This window comes from Dendropsophus ebraccatus, chromosome 11, assembly GCF_027789765.1.
Source record: "Dendropsophus ebraccatus isolate aDenEbr1 chromosome 11, aDenEbr1.pat, whole genome shotgun sequence".
Taxonomy (NCBI): domain Eukaryota; kingdom Metazoa; phylum Chordata; class Amphibia; order Anura; family Hylidae; genus Dendropsophus; species Dendropsophus ebraccatus.
In genome coordinates this window covers 91,152,399-91,175,040 of record NC_091464.1, presented here as the reverse complement: position 1 = coordinate 91,175,040, position 22,642 = coordinate 91,152,399, and positions in this window count along the sequence as shown.

The following is a 22,642-nucleotide window of genomic DNA, read 5'->3' as shown; positions in this document are numbered from 1 at the left end:
TGCACAATACTGGGGGCTATGTGGGGAAGGGGATGCACAATACTGGGGGCTATGTGGGGAAGGGGATGCACAATACTGGGGGCTATGTGGGGATGGGGATGCACAATACTGGGGGCTAAGGATGGACAACACTGGGGGCTATATGGGGGATGCACAATACTGGGGGCTATATGGGGGATGCACAATACTGGGGGCTATATGGGGGATGCACAATACTGGGGGCTATATGGGGGATGCACAATACTGGGGGCTATATGGGGATGCACAATACTGGGGGCTATATGGGGGGATGCACAATACTGGGGGCTATATGGGGGATGCACAATACTGGGGGCTATATGGGGGATGCACAATACTGGGGGCTATATGGGGGGATGCACAATACTGGGGGCTATATGGGGGATGCACAATACTGGGGGCTATATGGGGGATGCACAATACTGGGGGCTATATGGGGGATGCACAATACTGGGGGCTATATGGGGGATGGGAATGCACAACACTGGGGGCTACCTATATGGGGGATGGACAACACTGGGGGCTACCTATATGCGGGACCGGGATGGACAACACTGGGGGCTACCTATATGCGGGACGGGGATGGACAACACTGGGGCTACCTTTCTGGGGAATGTGGGCCATCTAAAAGGGGAACTACGCAGAGGGGCCATTTATGAAGGGGACTAGGGGGCATCTATAAGGGGAACTACACTGGGGGGGTTGACACAGAGGGGTCATCTAAGAGGACTACACAGAGGGGACCATATACTGTAGGGCAGGGATAGGGAACCTTGGCTCTCCAGCTATTGCAAAACTACAGCTTTATTTTTGACTGTCCATACATGATGGGAGTTGTAGTTTTGCAGAAGCTGGAGAGCAGAGATTCCCTACCTCTGATATAGGTGATGCACAGAGGGTGTCATCTACTATAAATGGATTACACAGAGCGGGATCTCTACTATAGTAGATGCACATGGGGCCATCTATATGGAGGACTGAACAAGGGGCAATCTATAAGCTGTCTACACAGAGCCTAATTTGTCTGTCTGGCAGATTCTGTGGATTCGTGGCTCGGAGTTCTTATAATGGCCCAGGACAGATGGAGAAGAAAATGAAAAGGAAACAACTCTGAGAGAAGGCGTCCCCTGTGAGTCACTTAATATAACTGCAGTGTAATTTATATGGTGTATAGAACCTGTGTAGAGCTGGGTGTGTTGATGGCATAGTGGTTGGTCGAGGAGGGGGGGGCCCCAATCAAAAGTTTGCTATGGGGCCCAGCCATTTCTAGTTACGCCCCTGGCTACATTCCTGGCTAGAGCGCATAGCAGGAACAGGAAGTCTGTTATAGGGTGAGCACCAGACAGAAAGTGAGGCAATGAGTAAATAATTAGCATTCAAAGCAGAAAGAGGGCATGAAAAACCCCAGAAAAAAGTACCATAATCTTATTTATCAATGTGTAGATTAATTATAGGTTTCATCATCACAAAACCCATTGAACACCTATAAGGAGGCAAGGACTTGTTACTCAGGTATGGTTCCCTATGTTAGCCGCCTAGTCGCTGTAGAAGCCAGTCAAGGGATGAGACATCTCCATAATATATTTAGGAGACTAGGGGTCCATCTTAGGAGTAGCACCACAGGTAGCAGGAAACCAGGAGACAGAAGCATAAACCAAGAATGAAGCCTGGGTCATCAAACAATCACACGAGCAGTAACTAAGCAAAGACCGTAGCTCAGTCTGCATGGCAGCTTCTCAGCCACCAAGTGTGACATCCTCAATGGCTGCCAGTGGCTGCCGCAATCCACGTGGCTGGCGAAAGGAAGCGGGGAGCCGCAGCTGCAGGGGCAGTACTGGAGCAGAGCAGGAGGCATCTATCTGCCTAGTATCTAGGAGCAGCTGAGGCGAGTAACCTCAATTCCAAATACTGAGATGGAAGGAAAGAGACGTCATTGATGGCTGCCAGTCAGTGCTATAACCCAACATTGCTGGTGGAGCAAAAGAGGAGCTGGAGATAAAAGAACTGGGTGAGGTGAGTATCATAACTTCCAAGATGCTCTCTAAGGATATGGATAAATAAATCAAGAATCTAGCTAAATCTCCATGTAACGCCTGGACTAGTGGATCCACTGGACCGTCACCAGCGATGGCACTAACCTCACCAGGGAGCGGAGTCTAAGGGGCCGCTGGTATTCACCAGAGCCCGCCGCAAGGCGGGATGGACTTGCTGCGGCAGGCGACCCCCAGGTCGCTACCCCTGGCTTGGTTGCTGGTGACGGCAGGCGAGGCGTGGCAGGAGCAGTAGGCAGGAGATGGTGCTGCAGAGGCCAGTGGACGTGACCGCAGGTGACAGGCTATACACAGGAGCAACGGTGATGCAGGGGAACAGGAACCAGGAACAAGGACTAGGGACAAGGTGGCGGATAGGAATCAGGAACAGGGACTAGGAACCAGGTAATGGACGGGAATCAGGAACAACAGGGAGCTGGGCCAAACGCTATGGGAAGCATGTAGAGGCTCCAACACCTGTAGTGGGGCAGGGCTGGAATAAATAGGGAGTGATTGGTGCAACTGGCCAATTAGGTGCGGACTGGCCCTTTAAATCTGAGACAGCCGGCGCGCGCGCGCCCTAGGAGGCGGGGACGCGCAGGCAGGAGCGGGACCAGGTAAGGCGCCCCCCGGGGCCGAACATGTAGCAGCGCCGGGTCCCTGCACCGGGACCCCGGCAGCTGCATGAAATGGGGGGAGGTCGCGGCGGCGGCCCGGAGCATGGGACGCCGCTGCGGCCGTGACAGTACCCCCCCCCCTTTGGCCTCCCCCTCTTTCTAACCTGCAGGAACCTCTTGATGAGATCTTGGTCCAGGATGTTAGCCTCGGGTTCCCAGGACCTCTCCTCAGGACCAAATCCTTTCCAGTCCACCAGGAAGAACCTTCTCCCTCTGACAGTCTTCATGGCCAGAATGTCCTTAACAGCGTAGACGTCGTCAGAGACGGCTTGAGGAGCAGAGAACGAAGATCTATCGGAGAACCGGTTCAGGACCACTGGTTTTAAGAGGGAAACATGGAAGGAGTTCGGAATCCGCATAGTGGGGGGTAGGCGGAGTTTGTAGGTGACAGGGTTGATGCGTCTTAGCACCGAGAAAGGACCGAGGAATCGAGGGCCCAACTTGTAGCTGGGGATCTTGAGTCGGACATATTTGGCCGAGAGCCAGACTTTGTCACCTGGGAGAAAATTCGTGGCAGGTCTCCTCTTCTTATCAGCCTGGGCCTTCATGCGTTCAGAGGCTTTGAGTAAGGACTGTCGAGTTTGTTCCCAGATCGATTGCAGGTCAGATAACAACTCCTCCACGGCTGGGACTTCAGAGGATGGAGAGAGAGGCAGAGGAGGACGAGGATGATGCCCGTAGACCACATAGAAAGGGGACTTGCCTGTGGAAGTCGAGTCCAAATGGTTATATGAGAATTCTGCCCATGGGAGTAGATCGGACCAGTTGTCTTGGCGGCTTGAAACAAAATGGCGTAGGTAGTTACCCAGAATCTGATTGACTCTCTCCACTTGCCCGTTAGTTTGAGGATGATAGGCCGATGAAAAGTCCAGCTTCACTTGGAGTTGCGAGCATAGGGCACGCCAAAATTTAGAGACAAATTGAGAGCCTCGGTCGGACACAATGTGAAGAGGAAGCCCATGCAGGCGAAAGATGTGTCGGAAGAACAACTGAGCCAGACGAGGAGCAGAGGGCAGACCAGGAAGGGCCACGAAGTGAGCCATTTTAGAGAAGCGGTCCGTCACCACCCAAATAACTGTATTGCCCGCAGATGGAGGTAGGTCTGTGATGAAATCCATCCCAATGTGGTGCCAGGGATGATCCGGGACTGGCAAGGGCAATAGTAGGCCGGCAGGTCTTAGACGGGGAGATTTATTCCTGGCACAGACTGCACAGGAAGCCACAAAATCCTTGACATCCTGGAGGAGATTGGGCCACCAGTAGTGACGGGAGATCAATTGCCCGGTCTTTTGGGCTCCTGGATGCCCGGCTACCAAAGAGGAATGCCCCCACTTCAAGATGCGTTTACGGAGTGCGGGGCGCACATAAGTCTTCCCGGGAGGCAGTCTCTGCAGAGCAGAAGTGGCAACTGGTACTAGGCGGTCGGGAGGTATTATGTGACGAGGAGATTCCTCTTGCCCCATGACATCGGATGCTCGAGATAATGCATCGGCCTTTAGATTCTTCTCGGCTGGACGGAAGTGGATGGTATAGTTGAACCGAGAGAAGAAGAGGGACCACCGAGCCTGCCTGGGATTGAGGCGTTGAGCCGATTGGAGGTAGAGGAGGTTCTTGTGGTCCGTGTAGATGTTAACCGGGTGTTTAGCCCCCTCTAATAGATGACGCCACTCCTCCAGTGCCAACTTAATGGCCAGGAGTTCACGGTCCCCAATGGTATAGTTCCTCTCGGCAGGGGAGAAAGTCTTAGAGAAGAACCCACAGGTTCTGGTCTTGCCTGATGTGTCCCTTTGCGAGAGAACGGCTCCTGCGCCCACAGAAGAAGCATCGACCTCGAGAGAAAACGGCCTGGAGACATCCGGGCGGACCAGAGCAGGAGCAGAGGCAAAGGCAGACTTGAGGCTATTGAAGGCTTGTTCGGCCTCTGGAGGCCAACGTCTGGGGTCCGCCTTCTTTTTAGTGAGAGCCACTATGGGTGCGACCAGGGTAGAGAAGTGAGGGATGAATTGCCGATAATAGTTGGCGAAGCCAAGGAAACGTTGGATGGCTCTAAGTCCCACAGGGCGTGGCCATTGAAGGACAGCTGCGAGCTTGGCTGGATCCATTTGTAGACCCTGGTCGGAAACGATATAGCCAAGAAATGGAAGACTGCGCTGATGAAAAACACACTTCTCTAGCTTGGCGTATAGATGGTTGGCCCGTAGTCTTCGTAGGACTTGACGCACTTGTGCCACATGAGTCTGCTGGTCCGGGGAGAAGACCAAAATATCGTCCAAATAGACAATGACGCAGACATAGAGGAGGTCTCGGAAGATATCGTTCACGAATTCCTGGAAGACCGCTGGGGCATTGCATAGGCCGAATGGCATGACCAGATATTCGTAGTGCCCATCTCTGGTGTTGAAAGCGGTCTTCCATTCGTCTCCTTTACGAATACGGACCAAGTTATACGCTCCCCTGAGATCCAGCTTGGAGAAGATCTTAGCTCCACGAAGACGGTCGAATAGTTCAGGAATAAGCGGAAGAGGATAGCGGTTCTTAACGGTCACCTTATTCAGGCCCCGATAGTCTATACATGGGCGGAGGGAACCGTCCTTCTTCTGAACAAAGAAAAATCCAGCGCCAGCTGGAGACGTGGATTTACGGATGAAGCCCTTTTGTAAGTTCTCCTGGATGTAGGAGGACATGGCTTCAGTCTCGGGCACAGAGAGAGGGTATACTCGACCACGTGGAGGAGAAGCCCCTGGAAGAAGGTCTATAGGGCAATCATAGGCTCGATGAGGTGGTAGTGAGTCCGCCTCCTTGGCCGAGAAAACATCGACAAAGTCTTGGTAGTCCTCTGGTAGCCCGGATAGAGGCTTGACATTAGCAGGTGACCTTGTAGAGTACTTGGATTGAGGAGATCTCAGACACCGGTTATGACAGTCCTGGCCCCAGCTGAGAACCTCCCCAGTTCTCCAGTCCAGCCTAGGGGTATGGAATTGCAGCCAAGGAAGACCCAGCAGGAGGTTGGAAGAGGAATGGCGCAATACATAGAAGGAGATCTTCTCCTGATGTAAGGCTCCCACCTGGAGGACTAGGGGTGCCGTCTGGCTGTACACCGCTTCGGTAAGAACCTCCCCCGTAACCGAAGAGATAGACCGGGGTTGGGCTAGCTGGATCACGGGTAGCCGCCATCTTTGGACCAACGAAGCAGAGATGAAACTGCCAGCAGAGCCAGAGTCGATGAGGGCAGTAGTCTGGAAAACTTGCCCAGAGGGTGTCTGGATGGAGACGGGCATAGTCAACCTTGGAGAGGTGGCATTCACACCTAGGGAGGCCTCTCCCACCGGACCTAGGTGCGAGCGTTTCCCGGACGCTGAGGGCGTTGGGGACATCTCTGTCGATAGTGATCCGCGCCACCGCAATAGAGGCAGAGATTCTGGTCCAGTCGACGGTTCCTCTCATCAGTCGTCAGGCGAACACGTTCCACCTGCATAGGAACCTCTGGAAGCGACTGGGACATAGGAGCAACGGGATGCTGGAACACCGGTGCCAGCCGAGGATGGCGACGGGGCAGACTCAGACGCCGTCCTTGCCGGACCTCCTCCTCTCTCTCGGAAAACCTGGTGTAGACTCTGGTAGCCAGTAGAATAAGATCGTTCAAGGAGGTAGGCAGATCCCGGGCAGCGAGCACATCCTTCACTTGGCTGGACAGGCCCTTTTTAAAGGTGGCAATCAGAGCGGCCTCATTCCAGTCTAGTTCCGCAGCCAGGGTGCGGAACTGGATGGCGTAATCACCAACGGAGGACGTCCCTTGGGATAAATTGAGGAGAGCAGTCTCAGCCGAAGACGCACGGGCAGGTTCCTCAAAGACAGAGCGGAACTTGTCCAGGAAGATTCGAAAATTGGCAGCAACCGGATCATTACGGTCCCATAGTGGCGTGGCCCAGGCCAGAGCTCTTCCCTCCAATAGGCTGATAATGAAAGCCACTTTAGAGCGCTCGGTGGCAAACTGACTGCTTAAAAGTTCGATGTACATAGTGCATTGGGTCAGGAATCCTCTGCACAACTTGGGGTCACCTCCATATTTACTTGGGAGAGCCAGTCGTAGTTTTGAAGAGGCTGCCGGAGATGATGACTGCTGAGCTGTGGTATGCTGCTGAACGGCTGCAGTCAGTTGTTGAATAAGCTGTGACTGTTGCTGAATCTGTTGAGCCTGTAGGGCGACCACTCGGGCTACCTCGCGGATATCAGGCACCTCGCCGGGATCGATGGTTGGAGCCTACTGTAACGCCTGGACTAGTGGATCCACTGGACCGTCACCAGCGATGGCACTAACCTCACCAGGGAGCGGAGTCTAAGGGGCCGCTGGTATTCACCAGAGCCCGCCGCAAGGCGGGATGGACTTGCTGCGGCAGGCGACCCCCAGGTCGCTACCCCTGGCTTGGTTGCTGGTGACGGCAGGCGAGGCGTGGCAGGAGCAGTAGGCAGGAGATGGTGCTGCAGAGGCCAGTGGACGTGACCGCAGGTGACAGGCTATACACAGGAGCAACGGTGATGCAGGGGAACAGGAACCAGGAACAAGGACTAGGGACAAGGTGGCGGATAGGAATCAGGAACAGGGACTAGGAACCAGGTAACGGACGGGAATCAGGAACAACAGGGAGCTGGGCCAAACGCTATGGGAAGCATGTAGAGGCTCCAACACCTGTAGTGGGGCAGGGCTGGAATAAATAGGGAGTGATTGGTGCAACTGGCCAATTAGGTGCGGACTGGCCCTTTAAATCTGAGACAGCCGGCGCGCGCGCGCCCTAGGAGGCGGGGACGCGCGCGCCGGCCGGCACAGACGGAGGCAGGAGCGGGACCAGGTAAGGCGCCCCCCGGGGCCGAACATGTAGCAGCGCCGGGTCCCTGCACCGGGACCCCGGCAGCTGCATGAGATGGGGGGAGGTCGCGGCGGCGGCCCGGAGCATGGGACGCCGCCGCGGCCGTGACACTCCTCTATTTTAGACGACCTGCAGTGTCCATTTTGGACGACCCATCACCCAGTGACACCGTAGATTTGTGCTGTCTCTTTTTTCCACAGTCTCTGTTCTGTTACAGCTCTGGGCTTCTTGTCTGCCGGGTCATCTGCCTTTAGCTGGCAGACCTTGGAGGAGGAACTGTCTCATTCAGCTTTCTCTTGGCATCTTGTGATCATTACCGAGCCTGCCCGCAATAATCTATACAGGAGGAGTGAGCATATGGTATACAGGCCGGGACTGCCACCTTCCCCATACTTATCATTTATAGACATTGTATCCAGATCTGTATCACTTTGTATCAAGGTGCGTGGAACGTGCCTGTCCTGACCCTCGGAACGTCTCCATCACCGCCTCCCCTCCCATCAGACTTCTCATTAATCCGAAAACCCAAAAAGCCTTGGAAAACAAGCACAACATACGTCCTCTAATTAAATTATCTGGATGGGAGCTCGCGGTATGTATTACAGGATTGTTGCTTGTTGGTTGGCAGTGGAGCTCAGATTGTGTGTTCTACCTTCTGTCACAAATCTCTTCACATCCAAGAACGACACTGTACATTATTGGCTCAACATATGGTGGCATCGCACTGGCAACGGTAAATCCAAATCAATTAAACATGAAAGTATCGTATATGTAATAAACACCTCGCATACGTATCGCTTTACTCCTAGTCATAACATAATAGGCGGCGACCTCCATGATGAGAAGAGGTGATGAGGCTACGGGGGGCTCCTGTATCACCACCACTTGCAGCTTACAAACAGCTGTCCATGTATAGAGATATGTCAGAGAAACAGAGGGCGGGCGGCAGATGGCACCAGCCGCAATAACAGGCGAGCAAATCTGCATATACTGTGGCTACAACATAGTATATATATAGCTAAAGACCTCAATGTATATGTTGTCAAATATCGAGCGCAAAGATATCCGATAGGCGAGTGTTTGACGATGTTTGGAAAGTCGGGGAAATAGTAAAAAAGAAAAAACAACTAAGAGACAGAAGATGATAGACTGAAAGTGACATTACTGGAGGCCTAGTGAATGAGATAGATAGATGGCACACAGATAGATAGAAAGATAGATCGATAGCTGTGGCGACATCCCGTCTCAGGACCGCCGCTGCGCTGCACTCACTTCCTGAGCCTATCTTCTGTGGCCGACGCTGGAGCCCACATACAGGAACCCAGCACAGCCATCTCTTCGCCCCCCCTCATGAGCGGCTTACATGTTCCAGCTCCAGCCTCCTGCTCCCTCGGAGGGCGTGCATCATCACCTCCTAGGGCGCGCGCGTCCGCTGTTCTGGTTCCTGCTGTTCCTGGTTCCAGCCTGTGACTGCTGTCCCGGTTCCAGCCGTGAGTCCTGCTGAGTCCCAGCCTGCCTACCTGTTTCCAGCTGCACCTTGCCTGCCGCCACTAGCAAGCCAAGCCAGGGGTAGCAACCTAGGGGGTCGCCTGCCGCAGCATGTCCATTCCGCCTTGTGGTGGGCACTTCAAAGCACTTTGAATACCTGGTTATACCCTTTGGGTTATGCAACGCTCCCGACTCTCCAGATCTGGAGGACCTGGCGGACATGTCCACCAGGTGCTGTGACATTTAGGAACCAGTAGCCTGTATGCCAAGAAGTGCGTATTCCATCAATCCAGCCTTAATTTTCTTGGCTACATTGTCTCTGACCGTGGTCTGCAGATGGATCCTGCACAACTTCTGGTGGTTCTTCAGTGGCCATGCCCTGTTGGACTTATAGCGAAACAATGGTTTCTGGAGTTTGCCAACTATTATCGGCAGTTAATTCCACATTTCTCCGCCCTGGTCTTGCCCATTGTGGTCATCGGCTGATCGTTCATTTAGGGCCAGACCTAAAATCATTGTTCCCCCACCGCGCATTGCTACGGTGGAATAGTGGTGCACAGCGGGCGACCGACGATTTGAGAAGCGCAGCATACATTACCTGCAGGGCTTCTCCTCCGCTCTGTCTTCCTCCCCGGGTCCCGCACGCTCTAGCTTCAGAATGGCCGGTCAGCTGACAGAGCGCTCAGCCAATCAGAGGCCGGGACCGGCCTGTCACAGGCGCTCAGCTAATCACAGGCCATTCTGAAGCCAGAGTGCGTGGGACCCGGGGAGGAAGACAGAGTGGAGGAGAAGCCCTGAAGATAATGTATGCTGCAAGGACATCGGTAACAATGTACCTGCAGCCCTCGCTCCACGATCATCGTGCCGTGGAATAGGCCCAGTAAATGAGCACTCGTTTACATCGTTGATTAGGCCTTACTCGGCCCGTGGAATAAGGCCCTTACTCTTCAAGGAGGACCAAGACCTGTGGTTTCTTCTCAAAGACCTTTTCTCTGGCTGAGAGGATTTACACTATAGGAGATCATGAGCTACTGGCAATTAAGTTGGCCGTGGATGAGTGGCTTCATCTCCTGGTGGGGGCGAAGCATCAAATAAACATCATCAAGGACCACAAGAACCTCCTATACCTCCAGTCAGCCCAGCAACTTAATCCCAGGCATGACAGGTGGTCGCTTTTCTTCTTCCTGTTCCACTTCGTCATCAATTGCCGTCCAGCGGAGAAGAACGTGAAGGCTGACACTCTCTCATGGGCATCTGATGTCCTGGGTTAGTAAGACGCTACCTACCACATCATACCACCGGAACGTCTGATGACAGTAGCCACCATTGTCCTTCAGAATTGTCCAGCACTTTGGAGAAGAATTTTAAAATGGGGTCTTTCCTCCTTGATCGCTGGACATCCTGGAGTCCAAAAGACCAGACAATTAATCTCTCTGCACCACTGGTAGCCCAGCCTTTCCAGGATATCAGGGACTTTGTGACTTGTTGCTTCATCTGTGCCCAAAATTAGACGGTCTTCTCCAGCCTCTGTCCATTACAGATTGTCCCTGGTCACACATTGCCATAGACTTTGCTACCGATCTCCCAACTTCTGCAGGTAACACTGTCATCTGGGTGGTCACCGATCGTTTTTCAAAGATATCCCATTTCGTGCCTCTTTGCGGTTTACCTTCTGCTTCTTGTCTGGCCAGCTTTTTCCTCCAACATGTCTTCCATTTGAATGGTCTGCCTCAACATATTGTTTCTGACAGGAGACCTCAATTTGTTTCCAAGTTTTGGTAAGTTCTCTGTTCCCAGCTCCAGATGACGTTGGACTATCACCCTGAGAACAACGGACAGTTAGAGAGAGTCAACCAGGTCCTGGGGAATTATCTCTGGCATTTTGTTTCAGATCGCCAGGACAACTAGTCTGGTCTGCTTCCCTGGACAGAGTTCTCCTACAACCATCTGGACTCAAGCTCTACTGGCAAAACTCCATTCTTCATTGTCTACTGGCAACATCCTCGTCCTCCATTGCCTCAGCCGACATCTTCCGAGGTACCTGCTATGGACGAACTGTCAAAGATTATGCATCCATTTGGGAACAGACTCGCTAATCCATGGTGTATGCCTCCAATAAAATGAAGACCCAGGCTGATAAGGAAAGGCGACCTACTATAACATTCTTCCCTGGTGACAAGGTATGGTATTCCACATGTACGTATGTACGATTAAAAATTCCAAGCTACTGTACAAGTTGGGCCCACAGTTCCTCGGTAAATAAACCTAGTCACCTATAAAATTAATTTACCCCCCACCATGCAGATCCCGAACTCTTTCACATCTCCATCCTAAAGCTGGTGGTCCCTAGCCGTTTCTCGAGGAAGCCCATATCTCCTCCTCCACCAACACTCACATCAGATGTCTTCGCTGTTAAGAACATTCTGGCTATCAAGACAATTAGAGGTTGAAGATACTTTTTAGTTGACTGGAAGGGTTTCGGTGCCGAGGAGAGGTCCTGGGAGTCCAACATCTTAGCTCACAACCTCATCAAAAACTTCTTACAGGCAAGAAGGAGGGAGAGGCCAAGGGGCAGCTAATGTTACACCCACACACGTCCCTAAGCCTGCCTCCTGTGGCGGACGCCAGAGCCCATGTGCACCGCCATCTCTTCGACCGTCCTGGATGCCTTACGCGTCCCAGCTCCAGATGAATAGATAAATAGATTTGTGGATAGATTGATGATAGATATCATAGATAGATAGGAGATAGATAGATAGATACCATACACTTCCCAGCTCCAGATAAATAGATTTGTAGATAGATTGATGATAGATATTATAGATAGGAGATAGATAGATAGATAAAATATTGAGAGATAGATAGATAATTGATAGATGATAGATAGATAATTTATAGATGATAGATAGATATAAGATAAATAGATAGGAGACAGATAAATATGAAAGATAGATAATTGATAAATGATAGATAGATAGATGACAGATAAATATGAGAGAGAGATAGATAGATAGATAGATAGATAATAGATAGATAGATAGATAGATAGATAGATAGGAGATAGATAGATAGGAGATAGATAGATAGATAGATAGATAGATAGATAGATAGATAGGAGATAGATAGATAGATAGATAGATGATAGATACAGTAGATAGATAGATAGATAGGAGATAGATAGATAGATAGATAGATAGATAGATAGATAGATAATAGATAGATAGATAGATAATAGATAGATAGATAGATGATAGATACAGTAGATAGATAGATAGATAGATAGGAGATAGATAGATAGATAGATAGATAGATAGATTGATAGATAGATATGAGGTGACAGATGACAGATGGCCTGTGTCACTCTTATCACTATTTCCAGACCACACATCCCTGCTGCGGTGCAGGATACGGACTGTTCTGATGGCTGTGACGTCAGCAGAGGACATTGTGTCTCAGCCCCCTCTTATTCCTGCATTACATCCATTTGTTCTTAGTGATTAACAATATTCTCCTCATCTTTGCTTTAATTAATAGATTCACAGCAGGAGGGAAGACACGGAATCTAACAAATAATGAAGTGCTGTCTGGTCTGCATACGCTGCCGGGGACGATGTGTGTGATTCTATCAGTAATTAATGGATTCTTCTCATCTAATCCCTGATAATCTCATATATGACCACTACAATGATATATGAAGGATACAGGTGGTTTATATCGCTGCCACATACTATAGCCATGTTTACCCGGTGTCTGTGTCCTGGGGTAAGTGTTACACATGCAGCGATGACTCAAACTACAGAGAGGCTGAATGGCTGCAACTTTAATAAAAACTTTTGAAAAACTTTTGACATATTACAGAATCCTGCCACTAGTTTTGAAGGGTTGGGGTCTGGGTGTGTAGACCATCACCGATCATTACAGACCGTGCCAGGAGAGGCTCTCACCTATGTGCTCCAGGTACGAGGCTCATATAGATGACCTCCAAAGCACATAAGTACAAAGCATACAACACAAACCAGGTGATATAGAAGATAACTGGAAGGAAAGCAGCAAGTAAAAAGTGGGTGCAAAGAGATACCTGTAATACCATCAGTAATGATTATAACAATGCCAGAGACAATGGCTCCAAGACAGTACCAGCTGGAATGGACCACAGAAGATCCATAGTACACTAATAGCAGTACCAGCCACAGTGCCCCTTAGAAGACATATCCACAGTCAGGGGTGATTCTAGCCTCTCTGCTGCCCGAGGCGAACTATAGAATGACGCCCCCCCCCCCCCCCCCCCCGGTCAATCCGCCCACATTATAATCCACTACGGCCCCCCCCCCCCCCACTGCTGTCCCCAATAAACATAATGTTTGGTCCCTTGCTGCACAGAGGATGTCAGGAGAGGAGGGGGCTGACTTTATAGGAGAGGTCCCAGCAGCACAGAGGATGTCAGGAGAGGAGGGGGCTAATCCTATAGGAGAGGTCCTAGCAGCACAGAGGATGTCAGGAGATGAGGGTGCTAATCCTATAGGAGAGGTCCCAGCAGCACAGAGGATGTCAGGAGAGGAGGGTGCTAATCCTATAGGAGAAGTCCCAGCAGCACAGAGGATGTCAGGAGAGGAGGGTGCTGATCTTTTAGGAGATGGTCCCCCTCTTCCCCCCTTATAGATGGTCCCCCTCTTCCCCCCTTATAGATGGTCCCCTCTCCCTTATAGATGGTCCCCCTCTCCCCCCTCCCTTATAGATGGTCCCCCTCTCCCCCCTCCCTTATAGATGGTCCCCCTCTTTCCCCTCCCTTATAGATGGTCCCCCTCTTCCCCCCTTATAGATGGTCCCCCTCTTCCCCCCCCTTATAGTTGGTCCCCCTCTTCCCTCTCTCCCCCCCCCCTTATAGATGGTCCCCCTCTCCCCCCCCTTATAGATGGTCCCCCTCTCCCCCCCCCCCTTATAGATGGTCCCCCTCTTCCCTCTCCCCCCCTTATAGATGGTCCCCCTCTTTCCCCCCTCCCTTATAGATGGTCCCCTTCCCCCCCTATAGATGGTCCCCCTCTTCCCTCTCTTCCTCCCTTATAGATGGCCCCCCCCCTTATAGATCGTCCCCCTCTTTCCCCCCTCCCTTATAGATCGTCCCCTCTTTCCCCCCTCCCTTATAGATCGTCCCCCTCTTTCCCCCCTCCCTTATAGATGGTCCCCCTCTTTCCCCCCTCCCTTATAGATGGTCCCCTTCCCCCCCTACCTTATAGATGGTCCCCCTCTTTCCCCCCTATAGATGGTCCCCCTCTTCCCCCCTACCTTATAGATGGTCCCCCTCTTTCCCCCCTCCCTTATAGATGGTCCCCTTCCCCCCCCTATAGATAGTCCCCCTCTTCCCTCTCCCCCTCCCTTATAGATGGTCCCCCCCCTTATAGATGGTCCCCCCTTATAGATCGTCCCCCTCTTTCCCCCCTCCCTTATAGATCGTCCCCCTCTTTCCCCCCTCCCTTATAGATCGTCCCCCTCTTTCCACCCTACCTTATAGATGGTCCCCCTCTCCCCCCCCCCCCTGCACAGCAGATAAAACAAAAACAAAAAACAGCACACAACTCACCTACCCTCCGTTCCCCCGTCGAGCCTCTCTGGTCTGGTCCCGGCTGATGTGCGGCTGCCCGGGGTGTCCCGTCCTGTCCCCGGCAGCGCGCGCATCACAAAGCTCCCCGTGCGCCTGTGACTTCCGGCGCACAGGGAGCTCTCTGATGCGTGCGCTGCTGGGGACAGGACGGGACACCCCCGGCAGCCGCACATCACCCGGGGGACTAAGGCTGCATTCCCACGTTCCGTGATCCTGACGGATCACGGACGTGGAATGCATGTACTGGAGCCCCCCCCGCGCCCGGGCAGTATCTGTAATGAGATGCTGGGAGCGGGGGAGACTGTATTTATAAGCGCCGCGCTGTAGTATAAGCACGGCGCGGCTGATTTAGTACAGCGCGGCGCTTATGAATACAGTCTCCCCCGCTCACAGCATCTCATTACAGATACTGCCCGGGCGCGGGGGGACTCCAGTATATGGTACAATCAGTGGCGGATTATAATGTGGGCGGCCGCCCGAACCGCTCATATTATAATCTGCCACTGAATGCCGCCAGAGCCGTTTTAATACATTGGTGGGCCCAGTGCACAGCCCTCAAGAGTGGGCCCCCCCTTCCCTTTCGCACATTGTATAATGTACTGAATTTGCCCCCACACTGTATCAAGAGCCCCAATACATACAGTAGTTACCTTATAACACTATTTCCACAATACAGTGATTACATATTACATAAAAACTGCACTAAACAAAACAGAAAGATATCACCAATGATACCATTACATAATACCGCCACATCATGACCCCTAACACTACAATCCTATAACAGAGTGCAGTTACATCCAGTGACTCACCGGGGGCGTTTTCTCCAATCAGAGTCTGTCACCTTTTCTTTTTCTCTCCATCCAGCCTGGGCCACCTTGAAGTCTTCTCCTGGCTGTGAATCTTCTCTCCAGAATCTGCCAGACAAATATTTTAGGCTCCAACACATACAGTAGTTAGGTCCCTTGTACCCCTATACAGTAGTTACACCCCTCTGTACTCCTACATAGTTACACCCCTCTGTGCCTCCATAGTTTTAAGGTGTCCCTGTAGTATATAGACCCTCATGTGCTCCTCCAGTTATATACAGCCCTCCTGTGCGCTCCCCCATTAGTATATAGCCCCCCTGTGCACTCTCCCCAGTAGTATATAGCCCCCCTGTGCTCTCCCACAATAGTATATAGCCCCCCTGTGCTCTCCCACAATAGTATATAGCCCCCCTGTGCTCTCCCCCAATAGTATATAGTCCCCCTGTGCTCTCCAATAGTATATAGACCCCTATGCTCTCCCACAATAGTATATAGCCCCCCTGTGCTCTCCCCCAATAGTATATAGCCCCCCTGTGCTCCCCCCAATAGTATATAGCCCCCTGTGCTCTCCCCAATAGTATATAGCCCCCCTGTGCTCTCCATAATATATAGCCCCCCTGTGCTCTCCCCCATAGTATATAGACCCCTGTGCTCCTCAATATGATATAGCTCCCTGTGCTCACCAATAGTATATACCTCCCCTGTGCTCCCCAATAGTATATAGTCCCCTGTGCTCCCCAATAGTATATAGCTCCCCAGTGCTCCCCCATAGTATATATTCCCCTGTGCTCCCCCATAGTATATAGCCCCTCTGTGCTCCCCAGTAGTATATAGCCCCCTGTGCTCCCCAGTAGTATATAGCCCCCTGTGCTCCCCAGTAGTATATAGCTCCCCTGTGCTCCCCAGTAGTATATAGCTCCCCTGTGCTCCCCAGTAGTATATAGCTCCCCTGTGCTCCCCCATAGTATATAGCTCCCCTGTGCTCCCCCATAGTATATAGCCCCCTGTGCTCCCCCATAGTATATAGCCCCCCTGTGCTCCCCCATAGTATATAGCCCCCTGTGCTCCCCCATAGTATATAGATTCCCTGTGCTCCCCATAGTATATAGACCCCTGTGCTCCCCAGTAGTATATAGTCCCCTGTGCTCTCCCATAGTATATAGGTCCCCTGTGCTCCCCCATAGTATATAGCTCCCCTGTGCTCCCCCATAGTATATAGCCCCCTGTGCTCCCCCATAGTATATAGCTCCCCAGTGCTCCCCCATAGTATATAGCTCCCCTGTGCTCCCCCATAGTATATAGCCCCCTGTGCTCCCCCATAGTATATAGCTCCCCAGTGCTCCCCCAATAGTATATAGCCCCCTGTGCTCCCCCATAGTATATAGCTCCCCTGTGCTCCCCAATAGTATATAGCCCCCTGTGCTTCCCAATAGTATATAGCTCCCCTGTGCTCCCCAATAGTATATAGCTCCCCTGTGCTCCCCCATAGTATATAGCTCCCCTGTGCTCCCCCATAGTGTATAGCCCCCTGTGCTTCCCAATAGTATATAGCTCCCCTGTGCTCCCCCATAGTATATAGCCCCCTGTGCTCCCCCATAGTATATAGCTCCCCAGTGCTCCCCCATAGTATATAGCTCCTGTGCTCCCCCACAGTATATAGCTCCCCTGTGCTCCCCCATAGTATATAGCCCCCTGTCCTCCCCTATAGTATATAGCCCCGTCCTCCCCCATAGTATATAGCCCCCTGTCCCCCCCATAGTATATAGCCCCCTGTGCCCCCCCCCCCCCCCGTAGTATATAGCTCCCCCTCCCATATAACATTGAAAAAAACAAACACTGTTACTCACCTAGGTCCACGCGTTCCTCTTCTCTTCCCTCCTGTGGCCGCACTTCCTCCGGTCACAAGAGGCTGCACTCCCCTTACCCTCGCGCCGACGCTCCAGTGACGTCGGCCGCTAGAGGGAGAGTGCGGCCTCTTGTGACCGCAGGAAGTGCGGCCACAAGAGTGAGTGACTGACAGGGAGGGAGCCAATGGCTCTCTCTCTGTCAGTGTCGCTGCTGCTGCAGCGCTGAAGAGCCGCAGCAGCAGCGGGCGGGGGCAGCGGTGATCGCCGGGGGGGGCCCTGCAGGGGGCGCCATGGAGGGGTAAGTAGATTACCCATCCATGGCGCTCCCCCCTGACAGGCTGGTGGCCGGAGCCCTGTGCGACCGCATTGGTCGCACATAGCAACGGCCGGCCTGCTCGGGGGGGCCCCTTTAACCAGTGGGCCCGGTGCACGTGCACCATGTGCCCTCTGGTTAAAGCGGCCCTGAATGCCGCCCCCATTAAGATAGCTGGTGGCGCCGCCTGAGGCAGACGACTCAGGTCGCCTCATCATTGCGGCGCCCCTGTCCACAGTGCAGTAATAGCAGTACCAGCTACAGAGCCATATAGAAGAGATATCTACAGTGCACCGATAGCAGTACCATCTGCAGTGCGCCATAAAAGACATATCCACAGTGCACTAATAGCAGTGCAAACCATAGTGCACCAATAACAGTGTCAACCATAGTGCTCTAATAACAGTGTCAACCATAGTGCTCTAATAACAGTGCCATATAGAAGATCTATCCGCAGTAAAATGCATAACAATTATATATTGCATGTACTCTATCCATCTATCTATCTCCTATCTATTCATCTTTCTTCTCTCCTATCTATCTATTATCTATCTCCTATCTATCTATCTCCTATCGATTATCTATCTATCTATCTATCTATCTATTATCTATCTCCTATCTATCTATCTATCTATCTATCTATCTATCTCCTATCTATCTATCTATCTATCTATCTATCTATCTATCTATCTATCCTCTGCTTCTACCTATTTATCTATGTAAGTTTTCCATGTATTCTGCAGAGGGGAATATACACTATGCAGTACATGGCAGGGTAGCCTATTTTCATCATATTTTGACACTTTTTATTCATAGGCAAGAAATAGGTGCTGAAATACTCAGTGTGAATCTCCTGTAGATATCTGGTCTTACACTATGGCCCTCCCTAAATTTTCTGTGCAGGGTACCAAAGAGATTAAGTTTCTCCTCATGGCGAATGTCATAAAGACATATTAGGTTTTCCAGGCCATTCACGCTCTACTGCCACTGTGTGTAACCCCCAGGAGCTGTGACCTGGTAGCAGTGCTGTAAGGGGAGATTTTTTTTACTATCATTGAGCCTTGCACGCTGCATTACCTCATTTCACCAGTAGATGGAGCACTATCACTACCCAAGGTGGGAACAGAGCCACATTTACTAGATCCCTTGGTCTGTGACTTCTAAAATCCGCACCTGTGTTCACCCAACTTCCCATTTCACAACTTCACAAGCATCCATAAATTAACGTCACATAAATTCACAAACAATAAGCATATAATATTTCATTGCCTTGACTATCTGGAGCTTGTAGTCTAATGGGTCTGAATGCCAAAAGATATGTGGACAACCTATTGCAGCTATCCTCCCCAATACCGAAATGTAATGGGGTGCTGCAAATAGCACTCTCCCTCTCGTGGGACACACTCTGCACCCCCACTGTGGTCAGTAGTGTAATCCAGCCCAAACACCCATACAGTCCCTGGCAGTTACACCCGGCTCAGTTGTTGTTACACCTTATAGAGGGATGATGTTTTCAGTTTTTAGGTTTTATAGTGACTTCCCACTACTTAGTTTTTTGTAAACAGATCCAATGTTTTCTGCAAATTGATATCTTATTATAACCCTGAAGTATCTATAACCGAATTCTAAATCCTCTGTATGGCTATATATATTTGATAACATTCTGGCTACCATTGCTAGGAGGAGATCAGAGACTTACTGCCCACAACATTTTCAACAAACTTTGCATAAATGAATAGAACCAGTGAATTTAAGAAACTTTGTAATATATCTTATCAGAGAAAAATGCCTCTTCCACTGATAATGCTCCCCCCTTCCCTGGTCAGGTACGTTAGGTATCAGGTTACCGCTGCCCAAAGAAGTCTATGGAGAAGGGAGGGGAAGGCAAAATGAAGACAAATGAAGAGGCTAAGCAGTTTCACCCCAGCGCTGGATTAATAGTTTACACTGCTCAGTACTGCTCTTTAATGTATTCCACACTGCTGCTGTTTCTGAGGACATGCTAATCTGATATAGGGGTGCATTGTTTGTTGTGTGTACAGTGTTTTTAAGGTATTGTAGCAGCTATGGTTCACCCTATAGTGCAAGACGAAACATATACAGGTTGTATAATATTCAGAAATCTTATCCTGACTGTCCAGTCATGATGGGAATTGCAGTTGTGCACCACCTGTAGTCTAGACTATGTTTGCACTGTCTAAGTATTAGTAAATCTGCCCCATTGTAACTAACTCTTTTTCATGGTGGCACTCAATGCACCATGAGATACGAGGCTGGTAAAGCCGATTTGTCGGTGGTTTGTTGGTGCTAAACAATAACTGGCATGAAGATTTCCTGGTGCGGCTGTTGTATAAATATTATGCTATGCAAACAGAACACACACTGTATGCGAAGTGTATACACACCTTAAAGGGCTGCATTAACATGTTATTAGTGCCTGGCCTGCCAATGGAATACGCCATAAATCTAGATGTTAATTAAGAGCGTCTTTAGCTAATCCCGATCAGTATGTTTATGTTACTTCTTTATATACTTTATGAATACCCCAAGTATTAGTGCCAGAGGAACAGGGCGTGTGCGGGACCATAAAATCTTCGTCTTTGTATTCATGAACATGAGTTAATTTCGTTCCTCCTCAAACCATTTTCAGGTTAAATCTCTCTTGTAAACATTAGCAAGCTGCTTAGTGAGAATACATCCTACACAAAACACGTTCCTCCTCTATATGCAGGAACACATAGCGATCACCTCTGGCTGCCTTCCAAGGCTTAAAGAGTAGTCCTTTCTACTTTTTATGCCATAAATTAATAATGCAAGCATTGATGGAAAATTGTGTAATATATCTTATTAGAGAAAAATGCCCCATCTATGCTTTTCCTGCATTGATCAAGTCACTGACAAACTCTGTTTTCACAAGGGCAGAGATCGTGACTTGTTATGAACTCGCTGAGAGATCATGTTGCGGCTGGTGCCCAAACAAGTCTATGGAGGGTAGGAAGGACCACAGAGAGAGACAAACAAAGAAAAAAAAGTAGACTGCTGTTGCTTCTAGTAACAGTTATATCACCCCAGTGGTGGATTTACAGTAACACTGCTGAGTATTGTTCTATAATGTCATCCACCCTGGTTCTAAGGCATATAATAAAGCAGGATCCCCTCTTCTGTGTCTGCAATGTATCGAGATACCATAGCAGCTAGTCCACATTACCACCTTCCTGGCTCGTGCCCATACAAGTCTATGGAGGAGAGGAGGGACCACAGAGAGAGACACACACAGAGACAAAAAATAGACTGCAGCTGCTTCTAGTAAGTGTTATACCCCCCAAGTGGTGGAGTCACAGTAACACTGCTGAGTACTGCTCTAAAATGTCATCCACCCTGGTTCTAAGGCAGTTTTATATACAGTATAGTGAAGCGGGATCCCCTCTTCAGTGTGTGCAATGAATTGAGACAACATGGCAGCTAGTCCCCATTACCACCATCCTGGCTGATTCCCATAAAAGTCTACGGAGGGGAGGAGGAACCACAGAGAGAGACACACACAGAGACAATAAAATAGACTGCAGCTGCTTCTAGTAAGTGTTATATCGCCTCAGTGGTGGAGTCACAGTAACACTGCTGATTACTGCTCTGTAATGTCATCCACCCTAGTTCTAAGGCTGTGTTATAGATATATAGTGAAGCAGGATCCCCTCTCCTGTGTGTGCAATTTATTTAGACACCATAACAGCTAGTTTTGTGGCAGATGTCTTCCAGCCTATTGGAGAAGCTACTTAGTGGATTTCTATTTCACTGTGTGCCATGAAAAGCTTATGCTTAAGATTATTGCTTCTTCTCCCTGTAGCTGTTGCAAAACCACAATTACCATCTTGCCAGGGCAGCTAAAGCTTTGGATTTGGGTCTCCAGGCATGATGGGAAATGTAATATTGCAACAGCTGGAGGGCTGCAGTTTGGAGACCCATGCATTAGACAGTCGACTGGATTTAGCAAACTTTTATCCCCCCTATATAGGGCCTTAAAACTGGAGACCATAGATGTACCTGTTAAAAGAACAATTCTATTTTTTTTCTAGAAGCAGCGCCTCTCCTGTCCTCAGTTTGTGTCTGGTATTGCGGCTCAGTTCTAAAAAAAGTGAGTGAAGGCAACTTGTAATACCACACACAATCTGAGGACAGGTGCAGTGCTGTTTTTGGAAAAAGCCAACTACTTTTTTGGGGTAAGCCCACAGAGTGCGTTCCTACATTCAGGAGGTTGAAGCAGTTTTTTTAAGTCAATAATTGACAAGTCTCAGTTTTTTCTGTATATTTTTCTTTCATTTCTGATTGGTTTAAGGCTATGTTCACACAGGGTAATGGCCATGGTTGGGCACTCAAAAACAACAGACGTTATAGTGAGTGTCAACCAACAGCCATGGTTGCACCACAAATAGCATTAAAATCAATTCATAACACCCGGGAATAATCAACGTGTCAATTATTTCCGCGGCTGTAGCAAACAACGGCCAAAGTTCATGCATTGTGTAAACAAAGACCTTTGTTTGCGTTGACTTCAATGCAACCCACTTTTCTTTGACAAGAACGGCCATTGTTTTAATTGAAACAACGGCCATTTTTGTCACAAAAAAATACGTTGTGTGAACAGCCCAAAGCTGCATTAAAAAAACCTGATCAAGGGAACACACTCAAAAAGACTTATATCAAAGTTTTACACTTTAAAATATATACTAAAATCTTTAGCGCTCTGAGAAGTTCATCGTTTTTTATGTACAAGATTCTTTAACATATAATAATTTCACAAAAACCTTAACATTTTCCCCACTGTGTCAGGTTTAGCCGCAGCCATCCGCGATATTTCCTGACGGCAAAGATATTATTTGTAGTGTAACATTTTACTATGCTAGTATAATGATGGTACATTACAGATTAGATTATCTCTACGCGGAGGAGACATCAGGCGCTCGTGTTACTTCTATTAATAAGAGAATATAAAAGGCAC